At 50.8% G+C, this 16,828-nt stretch overlaps 1 protein-coding gene and 1 long non-coding RNA gene across 3 annotated transcripts in view; one reads left to right on the forward strand and one right to left on the reverse strand.

The window, feature by feature from the left end:
• PDE2A (phosphodiesterase 2A) overlaps positions 1-16,828 on the forward strand; it is a 393,111-nt gene that overhangs the window by 23,320 nt on the left and 352,963 nt on the right. The window lies entirely within an intron of this gene.
• LOC122457854 lies at positions 4,772-8,884 on the reverse strand. Of its 2 annotated transcripts, none has more exons than XR_006277528.1 (3): positions 8,831-8,884; positions 7,773-7,955; positions 4,772-6,485 (listed from the first exon to the last, which is right to left on the reverse strand). It is a non-coding gene; the product is annotated as an uncharacterized LOC122457854 (long non-coding RNA). The 2 variants fall into 2 exon arrangements; XR_006277527.1 differs by having other exon boundaries at positions 7,594-7,955.

Genomic DNA, 16,828 nt, shown 5'->3' on the forward strand with positions numbered 1-16,828 from the left:
TCGCTCCCTGATGGGCCGTTGGCTGTGAAACGGGCATGCCTGAACTGCATCCGCCCGATGAGCCATTGGCTCTTGGGAACTTTGATGGCTCAGTGTAAATGGGGAAGAAGAGGTGGCAAGGCATTGCTCATGCTTGCATTGCCAGGTTTCAGAGTAGCAGCCGTGTTAGTCTGTATTCGCAAAAAGAAAAGGAGGACTTGTGGCACCTTAGAGACTAACGCCGTCAGCCTGTTCATGTGCTCCTGAGAAATGTACTTTGCATGGCACACAGGGCCCGCATCTCTAGAGAGATCACAACAGGGGTTTCCCACACCCTCTGCCAGGCTGAAATGCTTGGCTAGAATTCCAGGCAATGATCAGGCAGCATGGACTGCCTCTGTGGACTTGTAAGAGGGACACAGATCCTAGCCCCGCAATGCTAAGCCTCCATAAACAACCATGTGCTTTTGGTCTAAAGGTCTTTGCATTTAGATTAAGGAAGAACAAAAGCAGGAGAGCGCAGTGTGTGCATGTCATCTCTATGCCATGCTGCATCTGCTCCGAGAACAAAATGGACACTTAAAGGTGCAGTACACGGAAAACTGTAATGTAGCTACAATTTCCTACAGAACTGTAGGTTACTGGGTCAGAAGTGGTACAGGGTGGTAACAACCATTATAAGTTGCTAAGCAGCTTATGGGAAAGCATTGAGGGGCTGGGCTCGGATCTCACTCTGGAAAAAGCACTATTGAATTGAATAGAGAATACAATCCTCGTAGAGAGTTTTTAGCCTATAGAATTGAATAGAGGATTCTATCCCTCCAATATAATTCTGTAAGATGAGTCAATAAATATAGTGAAAGAGCCTCATTCTCTATGAAATACCCCAGGTCTAAGAGTAATTTCTGTAGAGCTCATTAAGTTTCTAGTGGTTCCATCCCTCTTGGATTCCAGATCCCTCTTCCTCGGGGGAAACCACCGCTGTAACCGGTCCCTCATGGGCCACTTCACCTGAGAGGTCAAGGACCAAATGGGTCGTGGAGAGGCAGCGTGACCCAATCAGTTGGTAGGACGGCATGGTGGGGGAAGCGCTGGCCCTGTTCTACCCACTCCCTGGACAGACGGAGCCTGTTGGGCTCCAGAGCGAACAATCTGGCTCCTTTCACGTTGTGCATGTCTGATTTCAGGATGGGCTGTTGTTCAAGGGCACAGTCTTTGTGCACGAGGCGGCGACTGCTCCCTTCCTCTCTCAAGCCCTGTGGCCTCAGTCCGCGGGCAGGCGTCGGGCGGCAGTGACACTTTTGATGCGTCAGTTTCACATCTGTAAAACGAACGCTGCGGCTGAATGCCGGCATCGGGACTGTGGCTTGTGTCTTGTGTCGAGAGTTATTGGCCTCAAAGCTCAGAGCCCTGCTGTGTCTCCAGCATGCTCCTCAGGGACTCTGAAGTACGATCATTTGCATTACAGTAGCACCTAGAGGACACTGAGGTCAAGACCCTGTTGTTTGGGTGCAGTATGCACAGAGTAAGAGACAGCCCCCTACCCCTGACAATCTAAAGAGGCAAGATGGGAAAAGGGAGCATTATCACCCCACTGTACATAGGGGCAACTGGGGCAGAGATTTGTCCAAGCTCATATAGGGAGTCAGTGGCCAATATAACCCAGAACCCCAATTCCCTGCCTTAAACCCAAGACAATCTTTCCACTTGATGGTGAAGCGTATGGCTCCCGGTGATGGCATGCACCAGTGCTGACTTCCTAGCACTGCCGTGTCATTAGAGTCACCATTGGCACGGCCCTCCTTGCACAAGCTTAACCAGCCAGCCCTCACCTCCTCTCCACTGTGGCCGGACTTCCCTGTGTGTGGGATGTCTGGGCTATTGCACATCCCTGCCTTTTGCCGGCCGCTGTCTTTGCGTGATGCCGTCACGCCGGAGTGACTGCGGTGGGGGGTGGATCAGAGATCTGGCACTAGCGCAGCGAATGGAAATTCTCCCCTTGCTCGAGCAGCGGGGATGTGGGTTTCCAGAGAAGAAGCATTGTTCTCCCCAGTGGCTGCCAAGTTCACAGAGCAGAAGGGGATGCTTGCTTTGCACCATAGATGAAAACATGCCTTAGAAGGCTTCCTGAATCCTTGGGACACCAGGGCTGCTCCGAAGAAGCGGGGCAGAGAGCACAGGGTGAATACCCTATGCCCCCTAGCAGTACTGTCTTGGGGCACGTAGGTCCAGGCTTGTGCACAAAGGAACTGACCCAATGCTGTTCTATTGGGTCAGGTCCAGCCAGTGGGAATTCCACAGGATACATTGACAGTGGATTTCTATTTCAACTGAGCAAAGGTCTATTGGTCCTGCAGCCGACAGAGAGCAGCTGACGAAACCAGCTGGAGGTTACTACTGGACTTCCACGGGGGCGGAGCGTACAGTAGCGAGCGATCTTAGCCACGCTTCCAGGGCTCTTGGGTTACAGCCGTATGGCAAAGAGAGACACCGTAATACCCTTGTCCCTCATTGACATGACGGCTCCGCTTATCATGCGCCACATTTCAAGGCATACATGGTGCCTGTTCTTTATGCTCCCACGGCACAGAGAGCGCCACGGGCAGTGGAACAATCGCTCATAATGAACAAGACATAAAAGCCACTTTATCGCTTAGCTTAAGGAACAAGATACATTGCCGTCCTCTGGGGCTTTGCAGCAGCAGTCCCCACGTGGAGCCTCCACCTGGGAGCCAGACGTGCCAGGCAATTTTGCCAGGTGTCCCTCCCTGCTGTTTGTTTAGCCGTGTAGCACTCTGCAACCACCAATGGGGAGCCAGGCTGCGGAGCCCAGGTCGCTTAGGGCTCCTTCCACAGGGGGTGCCACAGCGGCAGCAGGGCCAGTCAAACGTTGAGCTGGGGGCGGAAAACGAAGATTTGACAAAATCAAAATGTTAGCCGGGAATGTAACATTCTGGCCTGAATTTTCAATGAAAAAAAAAATCATTGAGCTGTGTTATTTCAGTAAGGGCGAAGCACAGTGTTTGGACTTTGGCATTTCAACTTGTATCTATTATATTAATTTAGAGTTATATTATCACCATGGGAGGTTTTTAAGAACAGGTTGGACAACCACCTCTCCAGGCTGGCCTAGGTTTACTTGGCCCTGCCTCAGCGCAGGGGGCTGGACTAGATGACCTCTCGAGGTTCCTTCCAGCCCCACATCTCTAGCATTCTGTTCCAGGGGTTCTCAAACTTCATTGCACCGTGACCCCCTTCTGGCAACAAAAATTACTACACAAGCCTGAGCCCTGCCGCCCCCTGCTCCCTGGGTTGGGGTTGGGGGGGCAAAGCTAAAGCCCAAGGGGTTCAGTCCCAGGCAGGGGGCCTGTAATCTGGGCCCCGATGCCCAGGGCTGAAGCCCTTGGGCTTTGGCTTCGGCCCTGCGTGGTGGGGCTCAGGCGTCAGTTTTGGCCCCAGGGTCCCGCAAGTCTAAGCCAGCCCTGGTGACCCCATTAAAATGGGGTCCCAGCCTACAGTTTGAGAACCGCTGCTCTATTGTGTGCTAGTCTATTGCGCAAACCCTTTCCCCGATGGAAATGGAGCACTTCAGTAAGGTAATTTTGATATTTTTGAAACAAAATTTTTCAGAAATGTCATTGGGGGAAAACTGAAAAACTTTGATTCTTTTCTGCGCCGAGTCAGGACAAGGGGAAATATTGGACTTTCCTGCAGAACAGAAGCTCTGAGTTTTGCCCAGCTCTGCTTAGAGATCCAGCCAGCCATCTGCTCTTCAGATCAGAGCCTGGAAGCTCTGTGAGCTGAATGAGGGGCAAGGTCACCCTGGCCTTTTAATGATGATCCTGAGCAGGCCAGTCCTACTGAGACTAGTTCTTATGCCAGGGTGCATTGCCTAGTGGTAACAGCATGGAACTAGGAATCAGGTTTCCTGGCTCTGCTACTGACTTACTATGTCCCCTTGGGCAAGTCAATTAACTTTTCAGTGCCTCAGTTTCCCATGCCTGCCAACATCTACAAACAAAACCCCAGTAGATTGTATTTTACATAAATTTGTTAAATACACATAAATTCCCTAACAAGTCACTTGTTTGTCCAAACTCACCCCCACCTCATCAATTCACTTCACCCCTGCCTTGACAGCGTCTCCAGCTCTTCACCCCCACGCTCGTTATGCACAGCTTCCTCCCTCACCTAGCACCACTCGTTCCCCGCTCACTCTGTACACACATACACACTGAATCCTTACACAGCCACTTGGTCTGCACATCCGTCCCATCGCTCCCAGGCATGGCTCGCCAAGCCAGCCCCTGGGTGCCATGATGCAAAGGAAAAAACAACCACAGCTCCTCTCTTTTATGGGCAAAGCCCAGGGGAAGGATGGCATGGCCTGTGTCTTCCTGCTCCTGTCCACCTCCCCTTTCCCTGGGGGAAGACACTACCCCAGCCCTAGTCCCCGCCTCTTCCAGAATATCTGGTTTTTGAAGCTGCTGCCTGGATTCTCTTTCTCTGGCCAGGAATATCACACCCCAATTCCCCATTATATCCCCCCACCAAGGGCTCAGCTCAACCTGGCTCCCCAGTGACCATAATCCCCACTCCACCCCATATCTCAGCTCCCCTGGCTGCGGGTCCCTGCTCCACCCCTTCGGAATGGCCCTGAACTCTTCCAGTGAGCTCCATGGCAGGGGGTGAGGTTCCCAAAGTCTTCATTTGAGGTGACTGCTGCCAGGGGACCCCCATGTCCTGACCCCCTCCATATGCCTCTGATCCCCATTGCCCCATGTGCCTCTTCCACCCTTCCTGGGTCTTGAACCCCCAAATTCCACCCAGGGGCCTCTGCCCCACAGTGCCTCCATGTGCCCATGACCTAACCCTCCATGCCCCTGTGTACTGATGCCCCATGTGCCCAGCTGGTCCCGCAATCAAGGGGCTCACTGCATCACGAGCTCAGCCGTTTGCTTGTATAGTTGGGAGGCAGGGGTCGGTACTCCACCTGCTATGTTTAGGTGATGGACTGTAGTGCCTATCAGCCTGTGTGGCAGCTCTGATTGGCTCTGCCTCCCCAGGAGGTGGGTACATGGGAAAGGAGACCCTATCAGATTAGAGGGTTTGCTCCATAGACACTTAGCAGCGATCAATGGGAAAATCTATAGCATTGGAGGGTCTGTTTTCCCCATCCATAAAAGGGAGTTAATGATCCTTACTGACCAGTCCAGAGGGTGGGGAAGGTTGAACGGTGTTTATTTAGTGCTTGGCAATCACCGGAGGAAAAACATGAAAGGAAAAGCATTTACGTGCGCGTGCGCACACACACACACCACACACACACACGCAGAACCACTGAAATCCTGGCAATGCACATCTGCCTTTGGCCCACCGGGCCCATAGCTGCTGCTGGTAGGCCACAGTCATGCCTGGCGTAAGTGGTTGGATCTCCATGGAAACCAGCGGTCCATGCTACGGAAGAGGCCCTGGAGAACGCTGTCCTGGGATTCTGCCACCAAACTGATGGCAGGGGTAGGGTGTTGCCCCTTTGCATCTTATACATCCTGCTTGACCGTCCCAGCCAGGAAGGGGTTATCCCAGAGTTCGTAAGGAGACTTCAGAAGAGAAGCAATTTTAATTCTGCCTTGGTACTGCAGCAGGCCAGCATCCCCAGCATCAGGACCCCAGTACTTTCCACTGAAATTGGGGCCACTTACTGGGGGTGGATGGGGCTGCGGATGGAGCGAGGAACCGCGATTGGCTCGCCCTCCTCAGAGGAGAGCGTGACTTTGCAAACTAAATGCTCCCGGCTCAGCTTGATGCGATGTGTTTTTAACCAAAGAGGTGTTGCTCTAAACGACTCTCATTTTAGCAAGCTACCGAAGCCCAAGAGTCTTTTAGCACAGGCTCTCTCTCACGTGAGTAATAATCATAATAATTAATAATATTTTGCATTCGTATGACACACTTTCCTCCCAGCGGATGCTAAAGAGCTTACCAGGTAACAGAGAACATATCGCAGTGCCACTGAAATGCAGCCACCTCTGGAGTGGATCAGCCAAGGTTCTCTTTATTGTCCGCATTAGGGTGGCGCTTAGCGGCCTCAGTCACAATCCTGGGTGCTGCACACGTACAGAGTATGAGGCAATCCTTGCCCCATCAGGTAGTCAAATCACTGGGACGTGGACTTCTAAGGGCACAGGAGCGAGCCCTAAGTGATCACTTTAAGGTCACGTGGAAAGTCTGTGGCAGATCCAGGAACTGAACCCGTGACACCGGATCCTAGCGCAGTGCTTTAACCACAAGCTTTCCAGCCTCTCTTCAACAAAGGGCATTTTGAACCTAGGACTTTAGGGCTAACGTCGGGATCACTGTTACAGCCAGGTGTGACAGTTGCCCTCTTGACTGACACCAGGATTGAGCCAGGGACCTCCAGAACTAAAAGCATCAGCTGCTCCCTCCAGTGGGCGTTAAAGAGCCGGGGCCATAACAACTCCTACCTGTCATGCAGCAGCACAGAGCTGTAACACACAATCAGTGGCGGGTTACACATGCAGGAGCAGACCTCATTTTGTAAGATCACATTTATGATTATGATTCCATGCACCGAAACATACAATAGAACTACAGAGTCCAAAGCAGGGGCTTAGTGCATCTCCCATAGTGTCAAACAAACCCTCCTTTTCCCCCTCCTAGCCCGTAACTCGTACTGGCTAGAGCAGGCTAACACAAACCTTAACACACAACTGGGGCTGTAGATCAGTGAGAAACCAAGCTGAAAGAAAGGGATGGGGACGGACGTGCGCAGAGCAAGAGAGACTTTATATACGGTAGCCGAAGAACAAAGAAGCAGAAAGATAAGGAAAGAACACATAGCCAAATGCCTCATCCTCGTTAAAGAACAAATCCATTAATTGAAAGATGAGCTGGCAATTTTTTTAATGTTGTATTTATTAAACCACAACATCCAGCAGGGAGGGGAAGATTAAAGTGAATCATATGTCTCCATCATCATTTCAGGAGTCCTTCATTACTCCCACCTGCTGCATATTTCTCTCCTCCCAGTGGAAAGTCTCCCCCTCTTCCCCCCCAATTTTATTTATTTATTTATTTCAGCGCCTTCATTTAAATGAATCAAAGGTGGCGAGGTTCCTTCCCCCCTTTAATTCCTTTCACCCCACAGCTCCCCTTTGAATTGTCCTTCTGGGGGGGAAAAATAGCATTACAGCTAGGCAGAGATCTCAGGCTGTGGGAGCCAGAACTGCAATCCTTAGTTAAAGTCTAACTGCCAGTTGATCGAGCACAAGTCAATTTAGCTTTTGGTGTCTAGAGCACCTGGGGCTACTCTGCCTTTCAGGAGCTGGCGGGAAATGTGTCATTTTGAGATGCCCTTTATTTGTGTTATACATTGGAAACGTGTGCTAATCCTTCTCTACTGGCTATGCTTTTAGAGGATAAGAGCCAACTACTGGTACCAGCTAATGAAATTCCTCTTTTAGCTCAGCTGGCAGAGGTCAGCTCTCTGGGGCGGAAGGGCTCGATTTTGCTGTGGGCCATTACGTGATCACTAGCAGAGCTGAGATGCGGAATTAGAGAGAGGGCCAGGGAGCTGCAGACGACGGCTCTCACCTTTGCGGTGGGTGTTTTATTATCCGCCTTCAGCAAGTGAAGGGTTAACTCTATGCACAGGCCTTCCCCAGAAACAGGGCAGTGGCACAGACCCAGCAAGGGTGACCCTAGATTCACCACCACAAACTCGAGCACGGAGAGCAGGTTTAGTGGCTGTGCATGGCTAATATCATGTTCACCTGACACCTTGGGCGGTGAGCTCAGGTTTCCCAAGCTAAGCAGGCTCTGAAAAGACTGGTACTAGGCTGGGAGACAAGACACTTTTCTCCTCCGTGATCCCAGCTGCAGCCACGCCTGCCATATGCTCCACTGGATAGCAGGAGATGCTCAGGCTTGATTCTCTCCCCTAAGCCTGATTCACCCTGGTATAGGGGAGAGAAAAACAAAGGGGGCTGTACAAGACACAAACCCTGCCTTGAAGAACGAATGGTCTAATAATACCCAAGGTGCACGCACCCGTTCCACGAATAGGAGCAGAGAATGGGGGGTGGAAGCAGAACTGGCGGGAAATTGATGGAAAATTACAGATATCAGAAAACGCCGATTTGTTGGAATCTAAATGTTCTGTGGGATTGGGGCTCAGAGTTGGGGCACCCAGGGTCCCCAGCTCTGCAGAAGCCCACCAGATGGATTGTCCCCAAGTTAGGGCTCCCTGGGTCCTCAGGCAGGAACGTTTTGAAAAGGTCCAAATCATATGTCATTTTGACCCCCCCCAACCCTCCATATGAATTTTGGAATTCCCGTGCCAAGGGAAACTTTGAAATGTCATTGTTTATTCTGTCTTGGAATGATTATTATTACAGTCAAGTTCAGGCAGAACGTAAATTCGTTTCCAGCTACCTCCAGGTGGGAGCACAGAGGTTGCAAGGCCAAATTCTCAGTTGATGTAGAGCCATTGATCTCAGTGATTTACACTAGATGAGAAGCTGGTCTACAAAGTTTGAGAAAAGAAGAGAATGGCCTAATGGTTACGGTGCTTTCCTAGGACTTGGAAAAAGTCCTTGGGGTTCACTTCCCAGTGCTGCTATGTATATTCTGTGTGTCCTTGGGCAAGTCACCTAATCTCACCATACCCCAGTTTTCCATCTGTTAAATGGGGACAGTAGCTCTGGCCTGTCTCACAAGGGCGTGTGAAGACAAATACAGTAGCCCGAGGGGCTCAGGTACTTTGGTGTTGGGGGACAGATAAATAAGTGCCTTAATATGCAGGTAAAATATAGTCCTTCAGTGTTCTCACCAATGAAGCTGTGCACCCAAAGTGGCTTCCCTCCATGGCTCATTCCTTCCAGCACTAATAATTATCGTTATCAGGAAACATCTCCAAATTAAATTCCAGGCCTTAGTTCCCTTATCTCTCTTGGCAGGTTCTCCCTTCCCCTCCCAACGAGTCCCCAGGCCTAGTTACGACTTCTTCAAAGCAGAAGCTGGCTTTCAGCAGAATCCCTGCACCAAGACCTTCTCCAAGCTTAACTAACAGTCCCCCACCCCCACGCAGTCAGAATTAAACAGTGAGAAAGTGTCGGCAATTAACACAAATACTTTCAGTTTGTCCCTCAGATTTACACAGCATAAATCAGTTGATTTCTGGCTCAGTAATTAAAGTAAACAGGCACTTTTCTTTCACTGCCAGGGGCGGAACCAAATCAAACACAGAAATCGCCAGAAATCAGTGCCTCCGGTTCTTTTCCATACCCCTTCTGTACGCCCTCCTTGGTCTTCTGCCTTTGCCGAGCTTTTTGCCCCAGGGGGCAGTACATATCAAAGGATTAAATAAATAGGACCCTTTGTGGGTATAATTTGACTCTCCTTTGAACTGTGAGTTCCTAAAGGGCCCTGAAAAGGGGGAAACTGAGGCAGGGTGCTGCAGCGTGACTTCTGGCCAGGAGGGTGTGCTTGGGAGGTGGGCTGCAGGATATTACAGGCCTGCATCTTGGCTGGCCCTTAGGCACGATGGTACAAAGCCTGGCTAATAGAATCTACCCTAGAGTCTTATGCTGTGCCCCTCACCCTAACATCTGCCTTTCCTGTGTCAGCTTGATTAGCCAGGGCAAAGTCCCTAGCAGACTTGATGACTTCTCTGGCTCTCTTCTCTCCTTCCTGCCTGTGCAAATCTGTGTAAAATGCTACCCCTGGTGTGAGTGGAGAATCTGGCTTTGGTCCCATTGGAAAGATGGCTGGAGGTTAAGGCCCTGGAAGGTGAGGCTCAGTTTCTGGCTATGGCCAGGCTTGCTGAATAACCGGGGCCAAATTAAGTGCTCTCTGTCCCCTATTTGATTAAAAGGGGGGAATAGTCCTTCCCTCCCTGACTCTGGAGGGGCTGTCTCTAATGTGTTTCGGTACAGGGACAAGTACAATGGATCTCAGCTGGGGCCTGCAGCCGGCGCTCCTGGAGTCAGAAGATTTAAGGAAAGCTGAGATTCTCATGTAAAAAAATAAACATCAAATATTGTGAGACTCCTCATAAAATCACAGGAGGCCACAATGCTGGATTGCCCTGCCCTGTCAGACATCAAAGCTGAGTTCTTCTTCAGGGTTGTCTAGGCTTCATTTATAAGTTTCTTAATGTTAAAAACATCACATTCATCTGACATCCATTTCCTTCTTTTCCAAAGGAGAGGATCAGCCAAAGGGAAGCATTTCTAGCTTTTCTATTTTCTGTAACCCTTTAGGTGCCGGAACAAGATCTTCAAAAACAAGGAAAAGACATAACTACCCCTATGCTTGCATAACCAGCCCCAGTTGGGCTGACATCAGGGTTTGAACCTGCAGCCTTTGCCACTAAAAGCATGACCTCAACTGCTGGAGCAAGAGAAGTAGCTCTCTTTAACAGCAGCTGTTGTAGGCTCTTGTCCTCCTCTGTGGAGCAGCTACTAGAGAGAAGCAAGAATCACACTGTGCTTATATTGGTTATACTTAGCCCTCTAAGCTGTTCCCTTCCATATAATTGAGATAGCCCCATAGGGCCATTGGCCCAATCCTGAAGCCCTTCCTCATGTCACTAAAGCAGCTCCATCAAAGGCAATGTTACTGTAGTGAGACAGCATGACTGCAAGGAGTAAGGGCTGCAGGATGGGTTCCCTTGTTTTGCTCAGGGTAGCTGGTAGGAAGGGGACGTGTATAGTACTGACTTCATGATTCCCATAAGTCACTAGAGCATGTACACATATGGGCCATTAAATGCTGTAATTACAGCTAAGCTTTAATTAACATAATTACATTTATACACAAATAAAACATTCGGCATAGTAATTCCTAGCCTGCAAATTCAAACTGGCAGGTTTTCCTCCACAGAGCGCCAGTGAACAAAATTGACGTGTTGGTGAATGGCTCTGTGCCCCCACTGCCCTCTAGTGGATTGAATTGGAGCTGCAGATCATAAGCCCTATACTGCTAAAAGCCACCCCACCTTAGCACAAGTGTGGGGGGGACTTGGACTTCCCATCTGTGCTCCTTTTATGGCCCCAATTGCCATAGTATCTGTGTACCGCACAAGCTTTAATTTGTTCCTGCTCACAGCACCTCAACAAGGAAGAGAAATACTACTAACCCTTATATAACAGATGAGGGGAAACTGAGGCACAGACATACTTGCCCAAGACCACTTAGGAAACTTATAATAGAGATGAGAATTGAACCTGGCTACCTTTTAATCCCAAACTAGAGCCTTAACCACTGGACCACCATTCTGGTGGGGCCAAGGTACCTGGGTTCCAGACCCACTGCTTCCAGGGAGTTCCACATTACCTTGGTATGCTGGGTAGCAAGAACAAGGGAGTTCTTGGTGAGCACAGGCATGCCTTCATTGTTCCCCAGGACCTGAGACTCAAGTAATAGGTTTCCTCCAATTCCCTTGGATTCTGGCAAAGTCTCTCGTCCCAGAGCAGCTGCTCTGAAATTATCCTGGATCCCTTAGGCAATGAGTATAACTCACTGCCTGCTTTACCAGTCAGGACTCCTGCTCCCATCCTTGAGCTGCCAGGCTGCCTTCTGGCACTTCAAGGCCAGGACACCTGGTTTTATGCGGCTGCTTTGGGGAAAAGAGCTATGAGATTCCGAATGACTAGAGGCAGTTAACATCTTGCTTTTTAACACCATGCCCCAGCAGCAGCTGCACGGGGACCCAGTGCTGACTCAGAGCGAAGGGTGCCCCCGACTGAAATGCCACCACCACATCTTCCAGCAGGGCTGCTTTGAAATTGGCCCACAGAAGCACCCTTGAGTTATCTGCAGCTCAGGGATAAAATCAAGGAAACCATAACCGTTACTGTTGTGCTGCCAGTACTGCATAAGGGTGCATTGACAAGACCAGGTTCATCCTGGGAGTAACTCCTGTGACCCCCCCGAGGGTGAAATAAACTCAGGGTGTTTTGGCAAAGAAGCCACAGGTCAGCAGCGACTGTGGATTGAATTCTTACTCCCATCCTGGGCTATTCAACAGGGAGCAGCTGCAAACCTGATCTCAGGTAGTCTTGAGACAGGTCTCTGTGCTGTGCCCTGTGTTTATTGCTTCTCCTGAACATCGATGAAGTATCGCATGACAGCGGCTTGGCTGGGGCGGTGTGTGCACCTGTTGTATTTCACTGTACTAATGACACAGCCTGGGAGCTGGTGAGGGCAGCTGGACTATCCCCCGGCAGCTGTACAGCACTCCTGTGAGTGACACACTGCTGCGAAATGTGTCTGCGATAACAAAGCCGGCTTCTGAGAACGGTGCCTCGGATAGTGGGGCAAGCGCAGGGTGAAACAGGAAATCGCTGCGCTGGGAAGACAGGTTCAGCTTCAGCAGTCTTGGGCTTGTGACCTGAACACGGCGTTCCTATTAAACGCGGGGCCGGCTGCAGCCGGGGAGAGGAAATCGTCGCAGGGCTGGTTTATTTCAGCTGGGAAATGTCAGACTCTGGGCCGCTGCCCTTGTTCGGGCGCTGTCAGGGCACTCTCGGAGCACACTGCCCCCACCGGGTGCCTCAGCACTGACCAGCAGGGATTGGAGGGGAGTTAAAATCGATTCTAATAAGAAGACTCCCCACTCGCCAAAGCTGTCCTGGCGGGTGGGGGAGGCACACTGTGGCATCCCTGCTCACTACTGCTGGCAGAGAGGAGCAGATTGCTCACCAAAAGCTGTCCCAGATGTCGGAGGATGGTGCTGGGGGACTGTGCCTTTAAGGGCCGAGCTTCCCAGCCATGGGACTTGAGTGCTGTGAAGGCACAGCCAGCTGGAACCAAACACCAAATAGCAGAGTTCTTGCAGGCTGCCGAAGCACCGAGGGTGCATCCCCGCCGCAGTAAAAGACCCCTGGCATGACTGCAGCTGGGCTGGGGAGGGCTAACAATTGCAATGTAGACCTTCGGGCTCGGGCTGGAGTCCAGGCTCTGAAACCCCGCGCGGGAGGTGCCCGAGCTGCAGCATCTACACTGAGGTCTTATAGCCCAAGCCCTGCAAGCCCAAGTCAATTGACGCAAACTCTGAGACTCGGTGCTGTGAGGCTTTTTACAGTCGTTCCCGGAGTGATCCCTGACCACCACACGGGAGGCTGGAGCTGCCTCGGTGCAGCAGCTGTTTACTCCAGCCGGTCCCTTCTGGTGAGTGGGAGAGGGGGCGGTGGTGCAGCCCCCTCATGTTGGCATGGCAATTCCCGGCCTAGCGGCTGCTGCTCCCAGCAAGGGGTGGGATGGCCAAGTGGAGCTGCCCCTGAAAATTCAGCACCTTGAACAGCTGCCTAGGTGCCCTGAACTTAACAGCAGCCCTTGCTCTGGGCCGAGAGTGCCAACGAGATAGTTGTGGGCACTCCGTGAGCTGTGGGCCCCTTTGCCCACCAGTGCAGTTCCTAGAGGAATCTCCTAAAATCACCCAGGAAGTGTGGGCAACTGCCTAGGGACCCTACCACCACAAGCAGGCCCAGCTCAAGCACTCAAGTCGGATGCTAAAGACTAGTCAGACCAAAGGGCCTTTAAAATTCGGCATTAAGTCTCTTCCTCCCCGCCCCCTCCTTTGAATGAGTGTGTGTTTGATTTACTTTGAGTATCAGATCTTGGCACAGAATTTCTTTCCTCCAAAGCACTGGTGTCTCCACTTATTGTGTTCGCCAGGAAAAAAACCCCAGTCACCTTCCAAGATAACAGAGGCCCTGCTGCACTGATGGCAGGGATGTCTATTATTCCCTATTATCAAATATTCTCCTAAAAGGGTTTCCTGGGACATGTGCACAGGATAGGGGAGAAAATCAATGTGTTTTGTGCTGCCTCTTGTTCTCTTCTTTTCGGCTGTGTCAGACATAAGGGGAGGATGTCTGTTATCAGAGCGATCGATCTGTAGGGATGCTCACTTTCTCCCCAACCAAAGGCCAGCCACACCTTTGCCAGGCCCTAAGGAGCACATCGGATTATCATAGCATGGAGCAGAGTGCTATCGCCCTCCTCTTCCATACGTCACCACAAGTCCCAGCATGCAACTGCTTCATGTTGCCCGGGAAGGGTGCATTATAGAATTCCAACTGGCCACATCTGGGAAGCCCCGGGGCTACTTTAAGGGGAGTCGGGCTCTGCCTTGCCTGGGAGTAGCAGTTACTCCCCAGCTGATCCCAATCTGGTGGCTTCATTCCCATGTGTGACTCCAGCTGGGAAAGGGTCAGGGAGGATTACACAGAGAGGAGATCCCCGTCAGGAAGAGGAGACCTCATAGAGCAGACCAGGGGATCCCTCTCACTGGGGATGGCAGGCTGGAGAGGGCCCCAGGGATGGACTTAGTCCCTGTGGTGGGCCCTGAGAAAGGAGCCCTGTGGATTGATGTTCCAGGGGAGGACCTGGGGAGAGGCTACATGAACCATAGGTTATTGGGAAGCAGCCCAAGGGGCTGGGAGGTGGGAAGCAGCCCATTTGAAGGAGCAGACCCAGCTGCTGAGCCCAGGGTCCCTGGGCTGGAACCTAGAGCAGCGAGTAGGTCTGCTACCAGGTCTGAGAGTGGGGCGTAAAAGTCCCAGCACAAGTACAACTGAGTCCAAGGTGGGGCTGAAGACTGACCCCTGAGGATGGGTTGTGGAGGAGCCAAAGAGGGGTGGAAAGATCTTGATTTCTAGGTGGTCTTTGGTCACAGCAGAAAGGGGTCTGGATTAGATGGGATTTAGCTGGAGGGCTAAGCTGTAGACCAGGGGTTTGAATTTTGCCCCATCTTAGCACTAGAAGCCCCCCTCCGCCCTGTACAAGAGCACCAGTTGCAACACCCACACCCTCTATGCGTCAGGTAGCAACACCATTCACTCATGGGGTTGCAGCACCACTCACTCAAATTTGGCCCACACTCCCCTCCATCATGGTGTAGCGGCCGGGCCAAATTTGTGTGGCGTTGAGAGGTTGTGCAAAAGGTCGCCATGCCACCCACTCAAATATGGCCCAGTCTGCCGCAGTGTATTCGCCCTCGGCCATGGACTGGGGGTGTCAGAGGCGAAGTTCCCTGTGGCGCCATGCTCTGACACCAGGGGGTGCTACGGTGGTGAGTGCCGGCGCTTACCTTCATAGAGCTTGCAGAAAAGCGAGGGGTGAATGAAACCTGCAAAACCCTCCCCAAGGTGTGCTGGAGCATTTGCTAACTCCTGTCGGCTTAATTGAGGCTTCTGAGAAGGTTCTGCCCATCCTTGTTGATACCAGGTAATACTCACGGGGTAGGCACCTTACAGAAGATGCTTGTGAGAGGAAGGATGGGGAGCCACCATTCAGTTCCTGTTCTGACGTGTGACCTGGGCTAAGTCACTTTGTCTGTGCTTCCATTCCTCGTGCTGTCCTATAGGGGCAACGGCACTGCCCCGCCTCGTCGGGGCGTTATGAAGATCAAACAGAGGCTGACTGCCAACCTCAGTTGATTCCTGGCAGTTCATCCCTCTTTGTTCTTGTGCCAGCTTTGATCCTTTCCATTAGCTCTTCTCCCTCCCTGGTCTTCACCCCTTGATGTATTTCTAGAACAGTGAGACGATTTCTAACTGTTCGAGGAGGGAGGTTTTGGGAGGAGCCTTCCAGTAGCGTAGTAAGGGGCACACAACCTAACCAGCTTTAAGATAGAGCTTGATACATTTCTGACGGGCCTGCCTGGGCTTTCGGGGGGCTGGACTCATGGCCCACGGGGCACCTATGTTCTTAAATGAACTTTTGCATGAAAAGTTTGTTTCCTTTCAGACTTGCAGAAGGAACAAACTCTTTCATTTCAAATCCTATTTTTCCTCATTTTGCTTTTCCTCTCTTTTTTTCCCTTTACGAGAAGAAAGTGTGGAAAATTCCCTCCCCCCAAAGAAAATAAAATCAAACATTTTTTCTTAGGTTTGAATGGAGGCAAAATGAAAATTTTAGATGCAAAATGAAACATGCGTTTCATTCAATCAGAAATCTGCATGGGGAAAAAATCTTACTTCAGATAGAAACTTTTCCTGAGAACTGCTGACCAGTTTTCAACCAGCCTTTGATTTAACACTCCCAAGAGAGGTACATCGGCTATGATGCTACAATTACGCAATTTAGGACAATGTATGTCTTAGTGGTTCAAATATCACTTTTACAATTTTTTTTAAATTTGAGGTGGGAATGTGGTTTGGTCTTTTTGCGGGAAGCACTGCAGGAGTGGGACTTAGGGATCTGAATGAGGTGAACCAATGCACAAACCCTTGAACAGGGCTAGTTTATACGGTACTGATATCTTACATCACCTGTTACCCCAAAGGAGAGGGATCTGTTCACCGCCACTGTTAGGGGGCTTATTCCTTCACCCACTCACTTCCCTAGTCCTTCTCTCATGAACAGAGAGCAGCAATACCCGAAGTCCGAAGGTGCAAACAATTCAACGTTTATTGTGGTGAACTTCCAGCAAGCAATGATTCCAATTTCCTTCCTTAGTGTCCCCCTTCCCAGCTCTGACACCACAGAGCCTTGCCTGTGTCCCTGTTCCCATTCCCCCCTCTTAGCAAAACATAATTCCAATTCCCCCACCCCCACCCCCGTTCCCTGTTCCCATTCCCCCCCTTACTTCCTGATTGACTGCAGGCTATATAGTAAAACTTGAGTTCTGCTTAGCTATACCCTAACCAATCATTTTACTGAAATGTAACTAATCAATCCTAACATATTGTAACATGTTTCAGAGTAGCAGCTGTGTTAGTCTGTATCTGCAAAAAGAAAAGGAGTACTTGTGGCACCTTAGAGAAGTTTGTTAGTCTCTAAGGTGCCACAAGTACTCATATGGTAACATGATTATCTA

The sequence above is a fragment of the Dermochelys coriacea genome, chromosome 1 (genome assembly GCF_009764565.3).
Source record: "Dermochelys coriacea isolate rDerCor1 chromosome 1, rDerCor1.pri.v4, whole genome shotgun sequence".
Taxonomy (NCBI): Eukaryota; Metazoa; Chordata; order Testudines; family Dermochelyidae; genus Dermochelys; species Dermochelys coriacea.